This window comes from Pseudophryne corroboree, chromosome 2 (assembly GCF_028390025.1).
Source record: "Pseudophryne corroboree isolate aPseCor3 chromosome 2, aPseCor3.hap2, whole genome shotgun sequence".
NCBI lineage: Eukaryota > Metazoa > Chordata > Amphibia > Anura > Myobatrachidae > Pseudophryne > Pseudophryne corroboree.
Window position 1 is genome coordinate 944,880,763 of NC_086445.1, and position 24,138 is coordinate 944,904,900.

The 24,138-nt window shown below is 50.8% G+C and overlaps 1 protein-coding gene and 1 long non-coding RNA gene across 2 annotated transcripts in view; one reads left to right on the forward strand and one right to left on the reverse strand.

The window, feature by feature from the left end:
- The window catches only part of LOC135026570 (uncharacterized protein C3orf38 homolog), a 104,882-nt gene that overhangs the window by 36,828 nt on the left and 43,916 nt on the right, over window positions 1-24,138 (reverse strand). The window lies entirely within an intron of this gene.
- LOC135050121 (uncharacterized) overlaps window positions 1-24,138 on the forward strand; it is a 38,677-nt gene that overhangs the window by 8,822 nt on the left and 5,717 nt on the right. Inside the window, exons 2-3 of the long non-coding RNA XR_010241543.1 lie at window positions 19,851-19,994; window positions 20,777-21,091. This is a non-coding gene — a long non-coding RNA (uncharacterized LOC135050121). The remainder of the gene's footprint in view (window positions 1-19,850; window positions 19,995-20,776; window positions 21,092-24,138) is intronic.

The following is a 24,138-nucleotide window of genomic DNA, read 5'->3' on the forward strand; positions in this document are numbered from 1 at the left end:
GATGCTATCACCAGGAGACATGTGAGTGCACGTAGTGCACCCAGTGCACTTAAAGCAGCCATTTCTCCGAGTCATGAAATGCCTGGGAGGGGGTGTCTTAAACCTAGCCATGTCGGTCTTCACTACCATGTCTCTGATGTTACGGCCTCTGGTGTAACTGGGCATTATCCTCATGTCCCGGAATATTTTTAAATCGGGGTCTGTGGACACTATTGGCCAAAGATGTCACAACCTTTTAGCCTTTTGTTCGCTGTTCACATTGAATTCCTTGACCCACGGGATGACTCTAGACATGTCCCGTGTCTGGGTGGCCTTTAGTAACTCCTCCCTACTTTTGGCTGCCGCCTTTTGTCTGGCCGTGCGGAGGAGGTCTCGAGGATAACCTCTTTTAACAAACCTCTGCTCCATTTCTTCCAGCTGTGCGTCTCTCACTGTGCTGTCACTGTTTACCCTACACACCCGCAGGAATTGGGAAAATGGCAGCCCCTGAACCGTGGATCTGGGGTGGAAACTGTCAAACCTCAGGATTGTGTTACGATCCGATGGTTTTTTATAAAGACTCGTCTCCACCATCCCTGCTCTGAGGTTCAATTGTATGTCTAAATAGCAGATCTCAGTGCTACTGAAATTCATGGTTAATTTCACGGGACTGTCTGTGGCATTATGCGTCGTCACAAGATCAAGCAGATCTTGCACATCTCCTCTCCAAAATAATAGCAGCTCGTCTATATACCTATAGTAGATGAACAATCTCTGGGCTATTCGAGGATCAGTGAAAAATAACGCCCGCTCCACCTCCCACATATATGCATTAGCGAACGAGGGTGCCACGGCCGACCCCATGGCACACCCCGTTCGTTGTCTATAAAAGACACCATCAAACATAAAAAAATTGTGTGATAAGGTGAACCGTAGTAATGCAATAAAAAAATCTACATCTGGGCCTATATATGCACTATTGCCCACGATCAACTGCCTCACGGCCTGTAAACCCTGCTCGTGCGGAATGCACGTGTACAGGCTTGTGACGTCTATGGTGGCCAGAGTGCCAACCTCTGGTACTTGATTAATCTGTAACAACCTCTGTAATAACATGCTTGAATCTTTAAGATGGGTGAACGTGCCCTGTATACAGGGCTGTAGATAAGCATCCAGGTATATCGCCAAAGGCTCACACAGAGAACCCCGGGCCGAGATGATAGGTCTCCCCGGGGGTCTCTGTGCGTCCTTATGCACCTTGGGGATGGTATAGAACAAAGGGATGACGGGCCATTTTGGCGATATACCTGGATGCTTATCTACAGCCCTGTATACAGGGCACGTTCACCCATCTTAAAGATTCAAGCATGTTATTACAGAGGTTGTTACAGATTAATCAAGTACCAGAGGATGTCACTCTGGCCACCATAGACGTCACAAGCCTGTACACGTGCATTCCGCACGAGCAGGGTTTACAGGCCGTGAGGCAGTTGATCGTGGGCAATAGTGCATATATAGGCCCAGATGTAGATTTTTTTATTGCATTACTACGGTTCACCTTATCACACAATTTTTTTATGTTTGATGGTGTCTTTTATAGACAACGAACGGGGTGTGCCATGGGGTCGGCCGTGGCACTCTCGTTCGCTAATGCATATATGTGGGAGGTGGAGCGGGCGTTATTTTTCACTGATCCTCGAATAGCCCAGAGATTGTTCATCTACTATAGGTATATAGACGACCTGCTATTATTTTGGAGAGGAGATGTGCAAGATCTGCTTGATCTTGTGACGACGCATAATGCCACAGACAGTCCCGTGAAATTAACCATGAATTTCAGTAGCACTGAGATCTGCTATTTAGACATACAATTGAACCTCAGAGCAGGGATGGTGGAGACGAGTCTTTATAAAAAAACCATCGGATCGTAACACAATCCTGAGGTTTGACAGTTTCCACCCCAGATCCACGGTTCAGGGGCTGCCATTTTCCCAATTCCTGCGGGTGTGTAGGGTAAACAGTGACAGCACAGTGAGAGACGCACAGCTGGAAGAAATGGAGCAGAGGTTTGTTAAAAGAGGTTATCCTCGAGACCTCCTCCGCGCGGCCAGACAAAAGGCGGCAGCCAAAAGTAGGGAGGAGTTACTAAAGGCCACCCAGACACGGGACATGTCTAGAGTCATCCCGTGGGTCAAGGAATTCAATGTGAACAGCGAACAAAATGCTAAAAGGTTGCGACATCTTTGGCCAATAGTGTCCACAGACCCCGATTTAAAAATATTCCGGGACATGAGGGTAATGCCCAGTTACACCAGAGGCCGTAACATCAGAGACATGGTAGTGAAGACCGACATGGCTAGGTTTAAGACACCCCCTCCCAGGCATTTCATGACTCGGAGAAATGGCTGCTTTAAGTGCACTGGGTGCACTACGTGCACTCACATGTCTCCTGGCGATAGCATCTCGCACCCATTTTCTGGGGAAAAATTTAACATCAGATGGCCCCTCACCTGCACTTCTAAATTCGTGGTGTATGCCATCATATGCCCATGCGGGCGCTATTACATTGGAAAGACCGAATGTCAATTCAAGGTGAGGATGGCCCAACACCGACTCGCTATAAGGAACGCACTGGCATCTGGTAATGGAGAACAGCCTGTAGCTAAACATTTTGTAGAACATAGGCACAGTATGGCTACATTTAAACACCATATTATAGATCATGTCCCTGAGTCTCCTCGTGGGGGCAATAGAGGCAAAAAACTCCTTCAACTTGAGTCTATGTGGATACATAGACTCAATACTCTTAAACCGGGTGGGCTGAATGATAGCCTAGGCCTTATCAATTTTTTATAAATAGGGAGAATGTTTTGTGTCATAGAGGGTCTGTTTTACCACTCTTGTGGCAATTTCCAGATATGGTTGTAGAGTTGCTGCGAAAGGGGTATAAAAACAGAGGCAGTCCAGGTGGTGTAATGTTTTTCAGGTTTATATGGACCATAGACATCTCACCTGGATTGTTCGTGATGAGGTGCAGTCTGTCTGGTCATTTGATAGGGTACTTGCACACATTTTATATGCATTTGATTATGCCTATTTTGTTTTAATATGCTACACTGAATAACGTATTGTCATGATTATTGGTAGCATTGTGTATAATTGTATAATGTAACTCTAGAAAAACATGTTGTTCTTATGTATTGACAACCATGTTGTTGGTTTCTGGTAGCACGATTATGTACTTTTTTATCTGCAACTTATTTGATGTAGCAGTCTTCCAAATAGACACGAGTGTTTCTACATCTTTTGTTTTGTTTACAGCGTCTCCATGGCCACACAGGAGGGAGCCGCGACGTCACTTCCGGTGCCGCTGATGCGAGCGGTGACGCCGAACGGAAGCCCGAGTGGCGTGGCCAGGGGAGAACGAGCGTGGGGAATTATCCAGGGGGGGTAAGTTCATTGCTATATAAGTTTGATTTATGCACTGTTGTAGTTATCCTGACGAAGGGGAGGTGGTCCCCGAAACGTTGACAGCACAAAATACACGTTTGATTTTTTTGCAAGTCTTTGAGTGCCGCCTCGTTATTCTACATATATATATATATATATATATATACATACACACACACACACACACACACACACACACACACACACACACACATACATTTACAGTGGTCGATGTGGACATTTTGAAGTGGGGGTATGGAAAAGTGAAGGTTGCAATTATGCGCGCGCCTCCGGAAGAGGGGGTGTGGCTACTCAAATGGGGCGTGTCCTTCAGTGTAGTGGGACCCCTTATACTATCTAGTACTGGCGCCCCTTTCACCTGATACCACACAGTATGACCCGAAATTCACATTACAGCACACGAAATGAGCCGAAATTCACACTACAGCACATGGTATGAGCCAAAAGTCACATTACAGCACACGGTATGAGCCAAAATTCACACTACAGCACACAGTATGAGCCGAAATTCATATTTTACCACACAGTATGAACCGAAATTCACATTACAGCACACCGTATGAGCCGAAATTCACATTACAGCACACCGTATGAGCCAAAATTCACATTACAGCACACCGTATGACCCGAAATTCATATTTTACCACACAGTATGAACTGAAATTCACATTACAGCACACCGTATGAGCCGAAATTCACATTACAGCACACGGTATGAGCCGAAATTCACATTACAGAACACGCTATGACCCAAAATTCAGATTTTACCACACTGTATGAGCCGAAATTCACATTATAGCACATGGTATGACCCGAAATTCACATTACAGCACATGGTATGACCCAAAATTCTGATTTTACCACATGGTATGAGCCGAAATTCACATTGTAGCACATGGTATGAGCCGAAATTCACATTATAGCAAACGGTATGACCCACAATTCATGGACAGGGAGAGAGAGTGACAGCAGGAACTGAGAGATTGACAGCAGGGACTGAGAGAGTGACAGCAGGGACTGAGTGACAGCAGGGACTGAGAGCGTGACAGCAGGGACATAGGGGAACATTACCTGATATGTGCAGCGGAGGTGCGGAAGGGACTGTGGTTGTCGGTGGCGTATGAGCCCATGGTCTGCGGGGGATGCGGCGGTACTAAGCTGTCCTTCGTCGCTGCGGCGTTGATGTCCCTCTGACCACCGCCAGTTGTGGTCTGCGGTGGTCAACTTTCAATGGCGGTACAGCGTGCAGCAGTGAGCACTGGTCAGCGGTGGGCGGCGGGCAGCTGTGATATAAATATATCATTTTTTTACATTTATTTTATTTATTTTTCCCTGTCCCTGCGTCCAAGTGATCTGGGGGTGAGCTGGAGTCCAAGTGATCTTGCCCAGATCACTTGGACTGCAGCTTACCCCCAGATCACTTGGACTGCAGCTCACCCCCAGATCACTTGGACTGCAGCTCACCCCCAGATCACTGGGGGTGAGCTGCAGTCCAAGTGATCTGGGGGTAAGCTGCCCAGACACCACCAAGCACAACTCCCCCCCCCCCTCACCTTAGTGGTCCTGGTTCCTCAGTCCCGGAGGAAGCAGATGCTGCCGGAGATGCTGAGGGCACGAAAATAGAGGTAACAGCGCTGCCCATTGTCTCTGGAGCTGCCGCTGCTGTAGGCAACTCCAACATCGGGTCCCGCCGCCGCTGCCCCCCGCCGCGCTCCTGAAGTGGCAGGCAGCTCCACTGTAGCGTCGGGTCCCGCCGCAGCTTGACCTCAATGCCTATGGGTGATTGGACCAGCGGATCCAGTACTGGATCCGCTGTCCAATCACATCTGCCTCGCTGGGAGGGGCAGGTTTTCCCTGTCAACGAGGCACTGGCATATGTGCCGCTTCCCCCGCAGTTTTTTAATGGGCTTTTACAACCCTGTGCTTGGCCCCGCTCCCCTTTCTCTCCCATTCCAATTGTTAATGGGAGGCACTGCTATCTGTGCCTCCCAAAGTGATTTAAAGATTTAAAATGCTTATCATAATATAAATAGATTACTTATGACACAGAATATGTGTCATAAGTATCTTCTTTATATTATTTTAATCATTAATGGCAGGGGAGGCACTGCCTCCCCTGACTACACGTCCCTGCTTTGTGGGCCCCCGTAGTAGAATCTTGAAAGGGCAGCATCGAGGGGATAGGGAGACGCAGGATGATAGGGAGACGCGGGGCGGCTGAGAGTGGATAGGGAGACGCGGGGCGACAGGGAGGGGATAGGGAGACGTGGGGCGGCAGAGAGTGGATAGGGAGACGTGGGGCGGGAGGGGATAGGGAGACGCGGAGCTGCAGGGTGGGGATAGGGAGATGCGAAGCTGCAGGGAGGGGATAGGGTGACGCGGGGCGCCAGGGAGGGGATAGGGAGACGTGGGGCGGCAGGGAGGGAGGGGATAGGGAGACATGGAGCGGCAGGGAGGGGATAGGGAGACGCGGGGCGGCAGAGAGTGGATAGGGAGACGCGGGGCGGCAGAGAGTGGATAGGGAGACGTGGGGCGGCAGAGAGTGGATAGGGAGACGTGGGGCGGGAGGGGATAGGGAGACGCGGAGCTGCAGGGTGGGGATAGGGAGATGCGAAGCTGCAGGGAGGGGATAGGGAGATGCGGGGCGCCAGGGAGGGGTTAGGGAGACGCGGAGCTGCAGGGAGGGGATTGGGAGACGTGGAGCTGCAGGGAGGGGATAGGGAGACGCTGGGTGTCAGAGAGTGGATAGGGAGACATGGGGCAGCAGGGAGGGAGGGGATAGGGAGACGCGGGGTGGGAGGGAGGGGATAGGGAGACGCGGGGCGGCAGGGAGGGAGGGGATAGGGAGACGCGGGGCGGCAGGGAGGGAGGGGATAGGGAGACGCGGGGTAGCAGGGAGGCTTCTCTTGCCTTTCAGACGCAGTAGACATCACCATCCGCAGCGTCTCCCCTCTGCCCATTCTATGCTTATCTTGGGGCTTCCGGCAGCAGTAATGACGTTAATGTTAGGGGGAGGGATCGTCGATGGCAGCCAGAGGGGAGAACTTGAAGTGCTGTCTCCTCAGCATAATGCCGACAGCCCTGCCCCTGCTCCTCCTCTCTAAAAATGATATTTTCCTAGGTAAACGGTAAACCCAGACCAGGGGCGGCCGCGGCGAGGGTCTAGCCTGCCACAGCCGTCACTCACCTCACTAACGCCAGTAGGTTTGATTTCCCTGCTCCATGTCTCTAACAGAAATAGACGGAGCTGCGCGTATGAGAGAGCAGGTCAAGAGACGGGCGCCGCACAGGGTGTTATTCACAAGCGCACGGCATGTTAGTGCTGACGGCGCCTAGGACGTGTCAGTGTGGGCGGCGCCCGTCTCCTGACCTGCTCTCTCATACGCGCAGCTCCGTCTATTTCTGTTAGAGACATGGAGCAGGGAAATCAAACCTACTGGCGTTAGTGAGGTGACTGACGGCTGTGGCAGGCTAGACCCTCGCCGCGGCCGCCCCTGGGCTTACTTAGCAAAATATTATTTTTTTAGTAAAATACATTTAAGTGGAGCATGCCGCCCTCCAGTGGCCAGCGCCCATAGGCAGCTGCCTAATGGTAGCGCCGGCCCTGTAGATACATACATTTAGAAGTTAAATGCTTGGATATTTTTTTCAGTTAGAAGTTTATCTAAGCCGTTTTTAAAAGTATTGACCGAGAGCTGCGCTGGTAGGGAGCTACTATTCAGGTACAAAAGCATTGCCGCCGAGCGATGCTTTGGTACCTGTGCGGCGGGGCAGAGCCAGACATGCGGGTCGGACTAGCCCTGTGCTGGGCGTCCCCCCACATGTCAGGGTAGCTAATCGTAGATGTGCTAAATTTAGCACATCTACCATCAGGTCTGAGGGGCAGATTTATTAAGCTCGGTGAAGTGATAAATTGGAAGGTGATAACGCACCAGCCAGTCAGCTCCTAACTGTCATTTTTTAAACCCAGCCTGTTACATGGAAGTTAGGATCTGATTGGCTGGTCCTTTATCACCTTCCACTTTATCACTTCACCGAGCTTAATAAATCTGGCCCTGAATTAGGCTCAATAAACAGATCTCCTGCTAGCTCCATGTACTGTCCTTTTATAAATGTATAAATATATATAATGTCCCCTCTTAGATGCCTCTTTTCTAGTCTAAACATATCTAACCTAGTAAGCCTTTCCTCATAATCCAGCACCTCTAACCCCTTGATCAATTTTGTATCTCGTCTATGCACTATTTCAAGCTCTAAAGGTACACACGGTGAGATTTTATTTTTTATTTTGACTATATAGTCAAAATTGCAAGAAAAGTTAATTCAAAAAGCAAGGTGTTATGCCGCTTGCGATCCCAATTCGATCCCGATGTGCGGTCCCGTGGGGTCGGTATCGCAAGCCTACATAGACTGTGCAGGCATGTCAATCCTTGCTAGGTTGGTGTACTATCTAGTGCAGCGGTGGCCAACCTGCGGCTCTTCCATCCTCCGCATGCTCACAGCCACCGCTGCCCGACACACACCTTCCCCCTCCAAGTGCTGCTCACCGTGCGGCGCTGCTGCTGTGAGGGGAGGAGAGTGAAGCGTGCACCTCTCCTGCCCCTCAGTATCTATCTTCAATTCAGAACTGGCCCGTGAGCCAATCAGAGCTTGCGGACCGGCAGCTAAGGTTGCTGATTGGCTGCCGAACCGTGAGCTGTGATTGGCTCACGGACCGGCGCCTTATTGAAGATAGACACCCACACCGCCGCAGGAGACCGAGGGGCAGGAGAGGTGCAAACTGCGCTCTCCTCCCCTCACAGTAGCAGCGCAGTGAGCAGCACACTGGCACTGTGGGGACATGTGTATCTGGCACTGGGGGCATATCTGTATCTGGCACTGGGGGCATATCTGGCACTGGGGGCATATCTGGCACTGTGGGGACATGTGTATCTGGCACTGGGGGCATTTATGTATCTGGCAATGAGGGCATATCTGGCACTGTGGGGGCATGTGTATCTGGCACTGTGGGGCATATATGTATCTGGCACTGTGGGCATATATGTACCTGGCACTGTGGGGCATATATGTACCTGGCACTTTGGGGAATATATGTATCTGGCACTTTGGGGCATATATGTATCTAGCACTGTGGGGCATATATGTATCTGGCACTGTGGGGGCATATGTGAATCTGGCACTGGGGGGCATATCTGGCACTGTGGGGACATGTGTATCTGGCACTGTGGGCATTTATGAATCTGGCACTTGGGACATTTATGTATCTGGCACTGGGGGCATATCTTGGGGCATATATGTATCTGGCACTGGGGGCATATCTGGCACTGTGAGGGCATGTGTACCAGGCACTTTGGGGCATATATGTATCTGGCACTGTAGGGACATGTGTATCTGCAGTGCCAGATTAAAGTACACATTGGCCTGGAGCTGAAATTCATGAAGGGCCTAATGCAGGGGTAGCCAACCCTGGTCCTCGAGAGCTACCAACAGTTAATGTTTGTCCAGGTCTCCTCACAGAATCACAAATTAAGTACTTAGCTAAATCTGTGGATCTTTTAAAATGTGTCAGTGAGTAATGACTGCACCTGTGCACCTGCTAGGTGAGTTGGAAAATGTGAACTGTTGGTAGGTCTCAAGGACCAGGGTTGACTACCACTGGCCTGTGTGCAGCTGCAGGGGGTGTTGCCAATGTTGTGGGGGGAAGTCATTTTTTTGTGGGGGCACGTCCAATGGTGTGTGGGCCCCACTGTGGACGTAGACTGGTGATGGTCTATGGTAATTTCATAATGTTACCTTGAGATGACAGGTCTGGTCATGGACAGGAAGAGGGTTCGGAGACAGCTCTGGTAGGTGATAAGTTTGGTAGGGGACAGGGTGAGGGTGCTGGGACAGGTCTGTTAGGGGACAGAGTGAGGGTGCAGGGACCGGTCTGGTAGGGAACAGGGTGAGGGTGCGGGGACAGGTCTGGTAGGGGACAGGTCTGGTAGGGGATAGGACTGGAAGGGGACAAGGTGAGGGGACAGGGTGAGAGGACAGGTCTGGTAGGGATAGGGTGAGGGTGCAGGAACAGGTCTGGTAGGAGATAGGTCTGGTAGAGGACAGGGTGAGAGGACAGGTCTGGTAGGGGATAGGGTGAGGGTGCGGGGACAGGTCTGGGAGGGGATAGGTCTGGTAGGGGATAGGGTGAGAGGACAGGTCTGTTAGGGGATAGGGTGAGGGTGCGGGGACAGGTCTGGTATGGGACAGGGTGAGAGGACAGGTCTGGTAGGAGATAGGGTGAGGGGACAAGGTGAGAGGACAGGTCTGGTAGGGGACAGGGTGAGAGTGCGGGGACAGGTCTGGTAGGGGACAGGGTGAGGGGACAGGGTGAGAGGACAGGTCTGGTAGGGGACAGGGTGAGGGTGCAGGCACAGGTCTGGTAGGGGACAGGGTGAGGGGACAGGGTGAGAGGACAGGTCTGGTAGGGGACAGGGTGAGGGTGCGGCTACAGGTCTGGTAGGGGACAGGGTGAGGGGACAAGGTGAGAGGACAGGTCTGGTAGGGGACAGGTCTGGTAGGGGACAGGGTGAAGGGACAGGGTGAGAGGACAGGTCTGGAAGGGGACAGGGAGAGGGTTCGGAGACAGCTCTGGTAGGTGATAAGTTTGGTAGGGGACAGGGTGAGGGTGCTGGGACAGGTCTGTTAGGCGACAGAGTGAGGGTGCAGGGACCGGTCTGGTAGGGAACAGGGTGAGGGTGCGGGGACAGGTCTGGTAGGGGACAGGTCTGGTAGGGGATAGGTCTGGAAGGGGACAAGGTGAGGGGACAGGGTGAGAGGACAGGTCTGGTAGGGGATAGGGTGAGGGTGCGGGAACAGGTCTGGTAGGAGATAGGTCTGGTAGAGGACAGGGTAAGAGGACAGGTCTGGTAGGGGATAGGGTGAGGGTGCGGGTACAGGTCTGGGAGGGGATAGGTCTGGTAGGGGATAGGGTGAGAGGACAGGTCTGGTAGGGGATAGGGTGAGGGTGCGGGGACAGGTCTGGTAGGGGACAGGGTGAGAGGACAGGTCTGGTAGGAGATAGGGTGAGGGGACAAGGTGAGAGGACAGGTCTGGTAGGGGACAGGGTGAGAGTGCGGGGACAGGTCTGGTAGGGGACAGGGTGAGGGGACAGGGTGAGAGGACAGGTCTGGTAGGGGACAGGGTGCAGGGACAGGTCTGGTAGGGGACAGGGTGAGGGGACAGGGTGAGAGGACAGGTCTGGTAGGGGACAGGTTGAGGGTGCGGGGACAGGTCTGGTAGGGGACAGGGTGAGGGGACAAGGTGAGAAGACAGGTCTGGTAGGGGACAGGGTGAGGGTGCGGGGACAGGTCTGGTAGGGGACAGGGTGAGGGGACAGGGTGAGAGGACAGGTCTGGTAGGGGACAGGGTGAGGGTGCGGGGACAGGTCTGGTAGGGGACAGGGTGAGGGGACAGGGTGAGAGGACAGGTCTGGAAGGGGACAGGGAGAGGGTTCGGAGACAGCTCTGGTAGGTGATAAGTTTGGTAGGGGACAGGGTGAGGGTGCTGGGACAGGTCTGTTAGGCGACAGAGTGAGGGTGCAGGGACCGGTCTGGTAGGGAACAGGGTGAGGGTGCGGGGACAGGTCTGGTAGGGGACAGGTCTGGTAGGGGATAGGTCTGGAAGGGGACAAGGTGAGGGGACAGGGTGAGAGGACAGGTCTGGTAGGGGATAGGGTGAGGGTGCGGGAACAGGTCTGGTAGGAGATAGGTCTGGTAGAGGACAGGGTAAGAGGACAGGTCTGGTAGGGGATAGGGTGAGGGTGCGGGTACAGGTCTGGGAGGGGATAGGTCTGGTAGGGGATAGGGTGAGAGGACAGGTCTGGTAGGGGATAGGGTGAGGGTGCGGGGACAGGTCTGGTAGGGGACAGGGTGAGAGGACAGGTCTGGTAGGAGATAGGGTGATGGGACAAGGTGAGAGGACAGGTCTGGTAGGGGACAGGGTGAGAGTGCGGGGACAGGTCTGGTAGGGGACAGGGTGAGAGGACAGGTCTGGTAGGGGACAGGGTGCAGGGACAGGTCTGGTAGGGGACAGGGTGAGGGGACAGGGTGAGAGGACAGGTCTGGTAGGGGACAGGTTGAGGGTGCGGGGACAGGTCTGGTAGGGGACAGGGTGAGGGGACAAGGTGAGAAGACAGGTCTGGTAGGGGACAGGGTGAGGGTGCGGGGACAGGTATGGTAGGGGACAGGGTGAGGGGACAGGGTGAGAGGACAGGTCTGGTAGGGGACAGGGTAAGGGTGCGGGGACAGGTCTGGTAGGGGATAGGTCTGGTTGGGGACAGGATGAGAGGACAGGGTGAGAGGACAGGTCTGGTAGGGGATAGGGTGAGGGTGTGGGGACAGGTCTGGTAGGAGATAGGTCTGGTAGGGAATAGGCTGAGAGGTTAGGTCTGGTAGGGGATAGGGTGAGGGTGTGGGGACAAGTCTTGTAGGGGATAGATCTGGTAGGGGATAGGGAGAGAGGACAGGTCTGGTAGGGGATAGAGTGAGGGTGCGGGGACAGGTCTGGGTGGGGATAGGTCTGGTAGGGGACAGGGTGAGAGGACAGGTCTGGTAGGGGATAGGGTGAGGGTGCGGGGACAGGTCTGGTAGGGGATAGGTCTGGTAGGGGACAGGGTGAGAGGACAGGTCTGGTAGGGGATAGGGTGAGGGGACAAGGTGAGAGGACAGGTCTGGTAGGGGACAGGGTGAGAGTGCGGGTACAGGTCTGGTAGGGGACAGGGTGAGGGGACAGGGTGAGAGGACAGGTCTGGTAGGGGACAGGGTGAGGGTGCAGGCACAGGTCTGGTAGGGGACAGGATGAGGGGACAAGGTGAGAGGACAGGTCTGGTAGGGGACAGGGTGAGGGTGCGGGGACAGGTCTGGTAGGGGATAGGTCTGGTTGGGGACAGGATGAGAGGACAGGGTGAGAGGACAGGTCTGGTAGGGGATAGAGTGAGGGTGCGGGGACAGGTCTGGTAGGGGATAGGTCTGGTAGGGGACAGGGTGAGATAACAGGTCTGGTAGGGTATAGGGTGAGGGTGCGGGGACAGGTCTGGTAGGGGATAGGTCTGGTAGGGGACAGGGTGAGAGGACAGGTCTGGTAGGGGATAGGGTGAGGGGACAAGGTGAGAGGACTGGTCTGGTAGGGGACAGGGTGAGAGTGCGGGGACAGGTCTGGTAGGGGACAGGGTGAGAGGACAGGTCTGGTAGGGGACAGGGTGAGGGTGCAGGGACAGGTCTGGTAGGGGACAGGATGAGGGGACAAGGTGAGAGGACAGGTCTGGTAGGGGACAGGGTGAGGGCGCGGGGACAGGTCTGGTAGGGGATAGGTCTGGTTGGGGACAGGATGAGAGGACAGGGTGAGAGGACAGGTCTGGTAGGGGATAGGGTGAGGGTGTGGGGACAGGTCTGGTAGGGAATAGGCTGAGAGGTTAGGTCTGGTAGGGGATAGGGTGAGGTGGGGACAAGTCTTGTAGGGGATAGGTCTGGTAGGGGATAGGGAGAGGGTGCGGGGACAGATCTGGTAGGGGATAGGTCTGGTAGGGGACAAGGTGAGGGGGCAAGGTGAGAGGACAGGTCTGGTAAGGGACAGGGTTAGCGTGCTGGGACAGGTTTGGTAGGGGATAGGTCTGATAGGGGACAGGGTGAGAGGACAGGTCTGGTCAGTGACAGAGAGAGGGTGCGGGGACAGGTATAGTAGGTGATAAGTTTGGTAGGGGACAGGGTGAAGGTGCTGGGACAGGTCAGGTCGAGGACAGGGAGAGGGTGCGGGGACAGATCTGGTAGGTGACAGGTCTGGTCAGGGACAGGGAGAGGGTGCAGGGACAGGTCTGGTAGGTGATAGGTCTGGTCAGGGACAGGGTGAGGGTGCTGGGACAGGTCTGGTCGAGGACAGGGTGAGGATGCAGGGACAGATCTGGTAGGTGACAGGTCTGATCAGGGACAGGGAGAGGGTGCGGGGACAGGTCTGGTAGGTGACAGGTCTGGTAGGGGATAGGGTGAGGGTGCTGGGACAGGTCAGGTCGAGTACAGGGAGAGGGTGCGTTGATAGATCTGGTAGATGATAGAGTGAGAGAGTCTGCAGGCATGTCTAGGCACAGCCCCTCCCCCCATGTTGTCCTCTTATAGCAACCCCCACCCCCTAATAGTCACCTCCAATTGCTAACCCCCCTTCAATATTCTCCACCACATCACTGTAGTACTTCACTGTATACTTCACACAGTGTTTTCCTCACAGGAAACAATAAGAATTTACTTACCGATAATTCTATTTCTCGGAGTCCGTAGTGGATGCTGGGGTTCCTGAAAGGACCATGGGGAATAGCGGCTCCGCAGGAGACAGGGCACAAAAGTAAAGCTTTCCGATCAGGTGGTGTGCACTGGCTCCTCCCCCTATGACCCTCCTCCAAGCCAGTTAGGTACTGTGCCCGGACGAGCGTACACAATAAGGGAGGAATTTTGAATCCCGGGTAAGACTCATACCAGCCACACCAATCACACCGTACAACTTGTGATCAAACCCAGTTAACAGTATGATAACAGAGGAGCCTCTGAAAGATGGCTTCCTAAACAATAACCCGAATTAGTTAACAATAACTATGTACAATTATTGCAGATAATCCGCACTTGGGATGGGCGCCCAGCATCCACTACGGACTCCGAGAAATAGAATTATCGGTAAGTAAATTCTTATTTTCTCTATCGTCCTAGTGGATGCTGGGGTTCCTGAAAGGACCATGGGGATTATACCAAAGCTCCCAAACGGGCGGGAGAGTGCGGATGACTCTGCAGCACCGAATGAGAGAACTCCTGGTCCTCCTTAGCCAGAGTATCAAATTTGTAAAATTTTACAAACGTGTTCTCCCCTGACCACGTAGCTGCTCGGCAAAGTTGTCGGGCAGCCGCCCAAGATGAGCCCACCTTCCTTGTGGAGTGGGCCTTTACAGATTTAGGCTGTGGCAGGCCTGCCACAGAATGTGCAAGTTGGATTGTGCTACAGATCCAACGAGCAATCGTCTGCTTAGACGCAGGAGCACCCATCTTGTTGGGTGCATACAATATAAACAACGAGTCAGATTTTCTGACTCCAGCTGTCCTTGCAATATATATTTTTAATGCTCTGACAACGTCCAGTAACTTGGAGTCCTCCAAGTCACTTGTAGCCGCAGGCACTACAATAGGCTGGTTCAGATGAAATGCTGACACCACCTTAGGGAGAAAATGCGGACGAGTCCGCAGTTCTGCCCTGTCCGAATGGAAAATCAGATATGGGCTTTTGTAAGATAAAGCTGCCAGTTCTGACACTCTCCTGGCCGAAGCCAGGGCTAGTAACATGGTCACTTTCCATGTGAGATATTTTAATTCCACCTTTTTTAGTGGTTCAAACCAATGAGATTTTAGAAATTCCAAAACCACATTGAGATCCCACGGTGCCACTGGAGGCACCACAGGAGGCTGTATATGCAGCACTCCCTTAACAAAAGTCTGGACTTCAGGAACTGAAGCCAATTCTTTTTGAAAGAAAATCGACAGGGCCGAAATTTGAACCTTAATAGATCCCAATTTGAGACCCATAGACAATCCTGATTGCAGGAAATGTAGGAATCGACCCAGTTGAAATTCCTCCGTCGGAGCACTCCGATCCTCGCACCACGCAACATATCTTCGCCAAATGCGGTGATAGTGTTGCACGGTTACTTCCTTCCTTGCTTTAATCAAAGTAGGAATGACTTCTTCCGGCATGCCTTTTTCCTTTAGGATCCGGCGTTCAACCGCCATGCCGTCAAACGCAGCCGCGGTAAGTCTTGAAACAGACAGGGACCCTGCTGAAGCAAGTCCCTCCTTAGAGGTAGAGGCCACGGATCTTCCGTGATCATCTCTTGAAGTTCCGGGTACCAAGTCCTTCTTGGCCAATCCGGAACCACTAGTATCGTTCTTACGCCTCTTTGCCGTATAATTCTCAATACTTTTGGTATGAGAGGCAGAGGAGGAAACACATACACCGACTGGTACACCCAAGGCGTTACCAGCGCGTCCACAGCTATTGCCTGCGGATCTCTTGACCTGGCGCAATACCTGTCCAGTTTTTTGTTGAGGCGAGACGCCATCATGTCCACCATTGGTCTTTCCCAACGGGTTACCAGCATGTGGAAGACTTCCGGATGAAGTCCCCACTCTCCCGGGTGAAGGTCGTGTCTGCTGAGGAAGTCTGCTTCCCAGTTGTCCACTCCCGGGATGAACACTGCTGACAGTGCTATCACATGATTCTCTGCCCAGCGAAGAATCCTTGCAGCTTCTGCCATTGCACTCCTGCTTCTTGTGCCGCCCTGTCTGTTTACATGGGCGACTGCCGTGATGTTGTCCGACTGGATCAACACCGGGTTTCCTTGAAGCAGAGGTTCTGCCTGGCTTAGAGCATTGTAGATTGCTCTTAGTTCCAGAATGTTTATGTGAAGAGACGTTTCCAGGCTCGTCCACACTCCCTGGAAGTTTCTTCCTTGTGTGACTGCTCCCCAGCCTCTCAGGCTGGCGTCCGTGGTCACCAGGATCCAATCCTGTATGCCGAATCTGCGGCCCTCCAATAGATGAGCACTCTGCAACCACCACAGAAGAGATACCCTTGTCCTTGGAGACAGGGTTATCCGCTGGTGCATCTGAAGATGCGACCCTGACCATTTGTCCAACAGATCCCTCTGGAAAATTCGTGCATGGAATCTGCCGAATGGAATTGCTTCGTAAGAAGCCACCATTTTTCCCAGGACTCTTGTGCATTGATGTACAGACACCTTTCCTGGTTTTAGGAGGTTCCTGACAAGCTCGGATAACTCCTTGGCTTTTTCCTCCGGGAGAAAAACCTTTTTCTGAACCGTGTCCAGAATCATCCCTAGGAACAGCAGACGAGTTGTCGGCATTAACTGGGATTTTGGAATATTCAGAATCCAGCCGTGCTGTTTTAGCACTTCTTGAGACAGTGCTAATCCCCTCTCTAGCTGTTCTCTGGACCTTGCCCTTATTAGGAGATCGTCCAAGTATGGGATAATTAATACGCCTTTTCTTCGAAGAAGAATCATCATCTCGGCCATTACCTTTGTAAAGACCCGAGGTGCCGTGGACAATCCGAACGGCAGCGTCTGAAACTGATAGTGACAGTTTTGTACAACGAACCTGAGGTACCCCTGGTGTGAGGGGTAAATTGGAACGTGGAGGTACGCATCCTTGATGTCCAAGGACACCATAAAGTCCCCTTCTTCCAGGTTCGCTATCACTGCTCTGAGTGACTCCATTTTGAACTTGAACTTCTTTATGTACAGGTTCAAGGACTTCAGATTTAGAATAGGTCTTACCGAGCCGTCCGGCTTCGGTACCACAAATAGAGTGGAATAATACCCCTTTCCCTGTTGTAGAAGAGGTACCTTGACTATCACCTGCTGAGAGTACAGCTTGTGAATGGCTTCCAAAACCGTCTCCCTTTCGGAGGGGGACGTTGGTAAAGCAGACTTCAGGAAACGGCGAGGCGGATCTGTCTCTAGTTCCAACCTGTACCCCTGAGATATTATCTGCAGGATCCAGGGATCTACCTGCGAGTGAGCCCACTGCGCGCTGAAATTCTTGAGACGACCGCCCACCGCCCCCGAGTCCGCTTGAGAAGCCCCAGCGTCATGCTGAGGCTTTTGTAGAAGCGGGGGAGGGCTTCTGTTCCTGGGAAGGAGCTGCCTGTTGGTGTCTCTTCCCCCTTCCTCTGCCTCGTGGCAGATATGAATATCCCTTTGCTCTCTTGTTTTTAAAGGAACGAAAGGGCTGCGGTTGAAAAGTCGGTGTCTTTTTCTGTTGGGGAGTAGCTTGAGGTAAAAAGGTGGATTTCCCGGCTGTAGCCGTGGCCACCAAATCTGATAGACCGACTCCAAATAACTCCTCCCCTTTATACGGCAAAACTTCCATATGCCGTTTTGAGTCCGCATCGCCTGACCACTGTCGCGTCCATAAACTTCTTCTGGCCGAAATGGACATAGCACTTACCCGTGATGCCAGTGTGCAGATATCCCTCTGTGCATCACGCATATAAAGAAATGCGTCCTTTATTTGCTCTAAAGACAGTAAAACATTGTCCCTATCCAGGGTATCAATATTTTCAATCAGGGACTCTGACCAAGCTACTCCAGCACTGCACATCCAGGCTGTCGCTATAGCTGGTCGTAGTATAACACCTGTATGTGTGTATATACTTTTTTGGATATTTTCCATCCTCCTATCTGCTGGATCTTTAAGTGCGGCCGTCTCAGGAGAGGGTAACGCCACTTGTTTAGATAAGCGTGTGAGCGCCTTATCCACCCTAGGAGGTGTTTCCCAGCGCGCCCTAACCTCTGACGGGAAAGGGTATAAAGCTAATAACTTCTTTGAAATTAGCATCTTTTTATCGGGGGCAACCCACGCTTCATCACATACATCATTTAGTTCTTCTGATTCAGGAAAAACTATAGGTAGTTTTTTCACACCCCACATAATACCCTGTTTAGTGGTACCTGTAGTATCAGCTAAATGTAACGCCTCCTTCATTGCCAAAATCATATAACGTGTGGCCCTACTGGAAAATACGGTTGATTCGTCACCGTCGCCACTGGAATCAGTGCCTGTGTCTGGGTCTGTGTCGACCGACTGAGGCAAAGGGCGTTTTACAGCCCCTGACGGTGTTTGAGGCGCCTGGACAGGCACTAACTGATTGTCCGGCCGTCTCATGTCGTCAAACGACTGCTTTAGCGTGTTGACACTATCCCGTAATTCCATAAATAAAGGCATCCATTCTGGTGTCGACCCCCTAGGAGGTGACATCCCCATATTTGGCAATTGCTCCGCCTCCACACCAATATCGTCCTCATACATGTCGACACACACGTACCGACACACAGCAGACACACAGGGAATGCTCTTAACGAAGACAGGACCCCACTAGCCCTTTGGGGAGACAGAGGGAGAGTTTGCCAGCACACACCAAAAGCGCTATATATGACAGGGATAGCCTTATAATAAGTGCTCCCTGTATAGCTGCTTTTATAATATAATTTTTGCCACTATTTTGCCCCCCCTCTCTTGTTTTACCCTGTTTCTGTAGTGCAGTGCAGGGGAGAGACCTGGGAGCCGTCCTGACCAGCGGAGCTGTGTAAGGAAAATGGCGCTGTGTGCTGAGGAGATAGGCCCCGCCCCTTTTCCGGCGGGCTCGTCTCCCGCTTATTAGTGTATTCTGGCAGGGGTTAAATATCTCCATATAGCCCCCGGAGGCTATATGTGAGGTATTTTTTAGCCAAATAGGTTTTCATTTGCCTCCCAGGGCGCTCCCCTCCCAGCGCCCTGCACCCTCAGTGACTGCCGTGTGAAGTGTGCTGAGAGGAAAATGGTGCACAGCTGCAGTGCTGTGCGCTACCTTTAGAAGACTGAGGAGTCTTCTGCCGCCGATTCTGGACCTCTTCATGTTTCAGCATCTGCAAGGGGGCCGGCGGCGAGGCTCCGGTGACCATCCAGGCTGTACCTGTGATCGTCCCTCTGGAGCTGATGTCCAGTAGCCAAGAAGCCAATCCATCCTGCACGCAGGTGAGTTCACTTCTTCTCCCCTAAGTCCCTCGTTGCAGTGATCCTGTTGCCAGCAGGACTCACTGTAAAATAAAAAACCTAAGCTAAACTTTCTCTAAGCAGCTCTTTAGGAGAGCCACCTAGATTGCACCCTTCTCGGCCGGGCACAAAAATCTAACTGGCTTGGAGGAGGGTCATAGGGGGAGGAGCCAGTGCACACCACCTGATCGGAAAGCTTTACTTTTGTGCCCTGTCTCCTGCGGAGCCGCTATTCCCCATGGTCCTTTCAGGAACCCCAGCATCCACTAGGACGATAGAGAAAATAACATTACCTTCTAATAAAATCTCCTGTGCCAGCATTAGCTCCCCCGGCAGCCTGGCCTGACGTGACACTGCTGAGGAAGAGGGGAGAAAAGGGAGGCGGAGCTGGTCGGCCGCAACACAAAGCCGCCGGGTACAAGTGCCTCCCGTCCGCAGCCAGCAATGCACATCATGTGGCTGTGGATGGCCATCTGTGACATATTTGCAGCCTGACCTCTCCCCTCCCCCCGGTACATCCAGCCACTGCAATGCATAGTTAGCCCGGCTCCAGCCCAGAGCAGAAAGCTGGAGTCGGAGGTTGGCTACACTTCAACACTGGATGCACGGGGGATGGAGCCTCATGCTGGTGCGGGCCATGCATCTGTTGAGAAACAGCATTCAATAGATTCAGACTTGATGTGTTACACAGGAGGGACAGCAGGTGGAGCTTTCGTATATATGTTATGTGTTTTACAGTCTATGATGTATGTCTTACACTTTGTTTGTTCCTGTATTCTGAAGGTTCCATGAAGGAGAGAGATGGAGCATGCATGATGGCAGCTCATGCGCAGATATACTGTTTTGACTATCAGTTTGTATTATGATCCATTCCAGTTTCAATATATAAACAAGTTATGCCACAAAGAGGTGATCCTGACTGCGATGGTAAAGTACTCCGTAATGACAGCAGCATCTGCCTGCAAAAAATATTTTTTAAATCTCATAAACGACGATGGAGGGGGGGGGGGGCCACAACATGTTCCTGGGACTGTGGGGCATTTGTATATCTGGCAGTGTGGGAGATTGGGAGAATGTGTGTATCTGCCATTATTGGGGTCATATCTATATCTAGCCCCCCCATATGTGTATTCTATTTTAATTGGCTGCACCCAATATGGCATTTGGCCACACCTATTTTTTTGCCTGCGCACCTTTGGTGCGCACACACAGTACCACGAAGACATTTTTTCTACTTGCACCACTGGGAGGCACATGGTGGGCTGCATAGAGAGGGGACACAGTACACCACCAATGTTTGGGAGGCACATGGGGACGGGGGGGGGGGGGGGGGGGCATTCTGTGAGGGAATGCCCTATGGTGCGGTGCAGCGTAATGTGTCATGCACTAATGATGTTTTTTATTGTTTTTTGTTTATTTTTTTGGGGGGTGTGACGTAATGAGTCATGCACTAATGTTTTTTGGGGGGCAGAGGAGTGCTGCATGTGCCCACATGGCCGCTGTACATCACCAATGTTTGTGGGGACGGGGAGGGGACGGGCACATTAAGGGATGCATTTTTGGGGTGCTGCGTAGTGTTTTAATGTGATTGTTTTTTATATTTAATAGTATTATTTGGGTTGCTGCATAGTATTTTCAGGTGATAATGTTGTTCATTATTATTTAAAAGTATTTTTAGGCGCTTTGTATGTGACAGTTGTATTTTGTAGGTTAACAGAACAAAGAGGAATTGGGCATATCAGCTGCTCATCCAGTACAGTAGAGGTAGAAACTCTATTGCCGATGTGCCTTGGGTGAAGAAGAAAATAGCAAATTCCCAAACAGTCTTTGTAAAGGAACACAAGAAGGTGCAGGAATCATAGCGATCTGGAGTCGGGACAGATGAGATCTATAAGCCAACTCTGTGCTACTATGACCAATTAAAGTTCATTTTGGAGCAAGACCCGTGGGTAACGCCATGGGAAAGTCTGAATCCAGAGTCTCCAGTTGTTGTGGAAGAGGAGGCCCAGGAGAGTCTGGATCTGGTAAGTACACACACATTTGTATTGTACAGTATTCCACCCACAAATTTTAACATGGAGCTAATTTTTGTTTTTCTTATATTTAGAGATGAGCGGGTTCGGTTCCTCGGAATCCGAACCCGCCCGAACTTCATGTTTTTTTACACGAGTCCGAGCGACTCGGATCTTCCCGCCTTGCTCGGTTAACCCGAGCGCGCCCGAACGTCATCATCACGCTGTCGGATTCTCGCGAGACTCGGATTCTATATAAGGAGCCGCGCGTCGCCGCCATTTTTCACACATGCATTGAGATTCATAGGGAGAGGACGTGGCTGGCGTCCTCTACGTTTATAGAGATTCGAGAAGAGAGTGAGACAGAGAGAGACACAGTAGTAATTTGGGGAGCATTAGGAGGAGTACTACTACTACTAGTACTTGCTGAAGTGATAGAGAGAGATAGTGTGACTGTATTATCTGACTTGTGGGGGAGACACTGACAGTGGGGAGCAGTTAGAGTCTGAGAGCAGGACTCAGGACTCAGGAGTACATATAACGTACAGTGCACACTTTTGCTGCTAGAGTGCCAGCCACACTGCCATTGTTTGTGACCACACTGACCACCAGTATAATATATATTGGGATTGTCTGCTTAGGACTCAGGAGTACTACTTGCAAGTTGCTGATAGTGTGACCAGTGACCTGACCACCAGTTTAATAATCACCACCAGTTTATGAGTTTAATATATATTATATATATATATAATTGTATATAATATATATATAATATTGTATACCACCTAGCACCTACCCGTGTTTTTTTTTTTTTTTTTTCTTTATACATACTACTATAGTAGCTTACTGTAGCAGTCTGCGGTGCTGCTGAGCTGACAGTGTCCAGCAGGTCCGTCATCAGTCATTACATAATAAATATATAATATATATACCTGTCCGGCTGCAGTACTAGTGATATTATATATACATATATATTGATTTCATCTCATTATCATCCAGTCTATATTATCAGCAGACACAGTACGTTAGTCCACGGCTGTAGCTACCTCTGTGTCGGCACTCGGCAGTCCATCCATAATTGTATACCACCTACCCGTGGTTGTTTTTTTTTTCTTTCTTCTTTATACATACTACTATAGTAGCTTACTGTAGCAGTCTGCGGTGCTGCTGAGCTGACAGTGTCCAGCAGGTCCGTCATCAGTCATTACATAATAAATATATAATATATATACCTGTCCGGCTGCAGTACTAGTGATATTATATATACATATATATTGATTTCATCTCATTATCATCCAATCTATATTATCAGCAGACACAGTACGTTAGTCCACGGCTGTAGCTACCTCTGTGTCGGCACTCGGCAGTCCATCCATAATTGTATACCACCTACCCGTGGTTGTTTTCTTTTTCTTTCTTCTTTATACATACTACTATAGTAGCTTACTGTAGCAGTCTGCGGTGCTGCTGAGCTGACAGTGTCCAGCAGGTCCGTCATCAGTCATTACATAATAAATATATATACCTGTCCGGCTGCAGTACTAGTGATATTATATATACATATATATTGATTTCATCTCATTATCATCCAGTCTATATTATCAGCAGACACAGTACGTTAGTCCACGGCTGTAGCTACCTCTGTGTCGGCACTCGGCAGTCCATCCATAATTGTATACCACCTACCCGTGGTTGTTTTTTTTTTCTTTCTTCTTTATACATACTACTATAGTAGCTTACTGTAGCAGTCTGCGGTGCTGCTGAGCTGACAGTGTCCAGCAGGTCCGTCATCAGTCATTACATAATAAATATATAATATATATACCTGTCCGGCTGCAGTACTAGTGATATTATATATACATATATATTGATTTCATCTCATTATCATCCAGTCTATATTATCAGCAGACACAGTACGTTAGTCCACGGCTGTAGCTACCTCTGTGTCGGCACTCGGCAGTCCATCCATAATTGTATACCACCTACCCGTGGTTGTTTTTTTTTTTCTTTCTTCTTTATACATACTACTATAGTAGCTTACTGTAGCAGTCTGCGGTGCTGCTGAGCTGACAGTGTCCAGCAGGTCCGTCATCAGTCATTACATAATAAATATATAATATATATACCTGTCCGGCTGCAGTACTAGTGATATTATATATACATATATATTGATTTCATCTCATTATCATCCAGTCTATATTATCAGCAGACACAGTACGTTAGTCCACGGCTGTAGCTACCTCTGTGTCGGCACTCGGCAGTCCATCCATAATTGTATACCACCTACACGTGGTTGTTGTTTTTTTCTTTCTTCTTTATACATACTACTATAGTAGCTTACTGTAGCAGTCTGCGGTGCTGCTGAGCTGACAGTGTCCAGCAGGTCCGTCATCAGTCATTACATAATAAATATATATACCTGTCCGGCTGCAGTACTAGTGATATTATATATACATATATATTGATTTCATCTCATTATCATCCAGTCTATATTAGCAGCAGACACAGTACGGTAGTCCACGGCTGTAGCTACCTCTGTGTCGGCACTCGGCAGTCCATCCATAAGTATACTAGTATCCATCCATCTCCATTGTTTACCTGAGGTGCCTTTTAGTTGTGCCTATTAAAATATGGAGAACAAAAATGTTGAGGTTCCAAAATTAGGGAAAGATCAAGATCCACTTCCACCTCGTGCTGAAGCTGCTGCCACTAGTCATGGCCGAGACGATGAAATGCCAGCAACGTCGTCTGCCAAGGCCGATGCCCAATGTCATAGTACAGAGCATGTAAAATCCAAAACACCAAATATCAGTAAAAAAAGGACTCCAAAACCTAAAATAAAATTGTCGGAGGAGAAGCGTAAACTTGCCAATATGCCATTTACCACACGGAGTGGCAAGGAACGGCTGAGGCCCTGGCCTATGTTCATGGCTAGTGGTTCAGCTTCACATGAGGATGGAAGCACTCAGCCTCTCGCTAGAAAAATGAAAAGACTCAAGCTGGCAAAAGCACCGCAAAGAACTGTGCGTTCTTCGAAAACCCAAATCCACAAGGAGAGT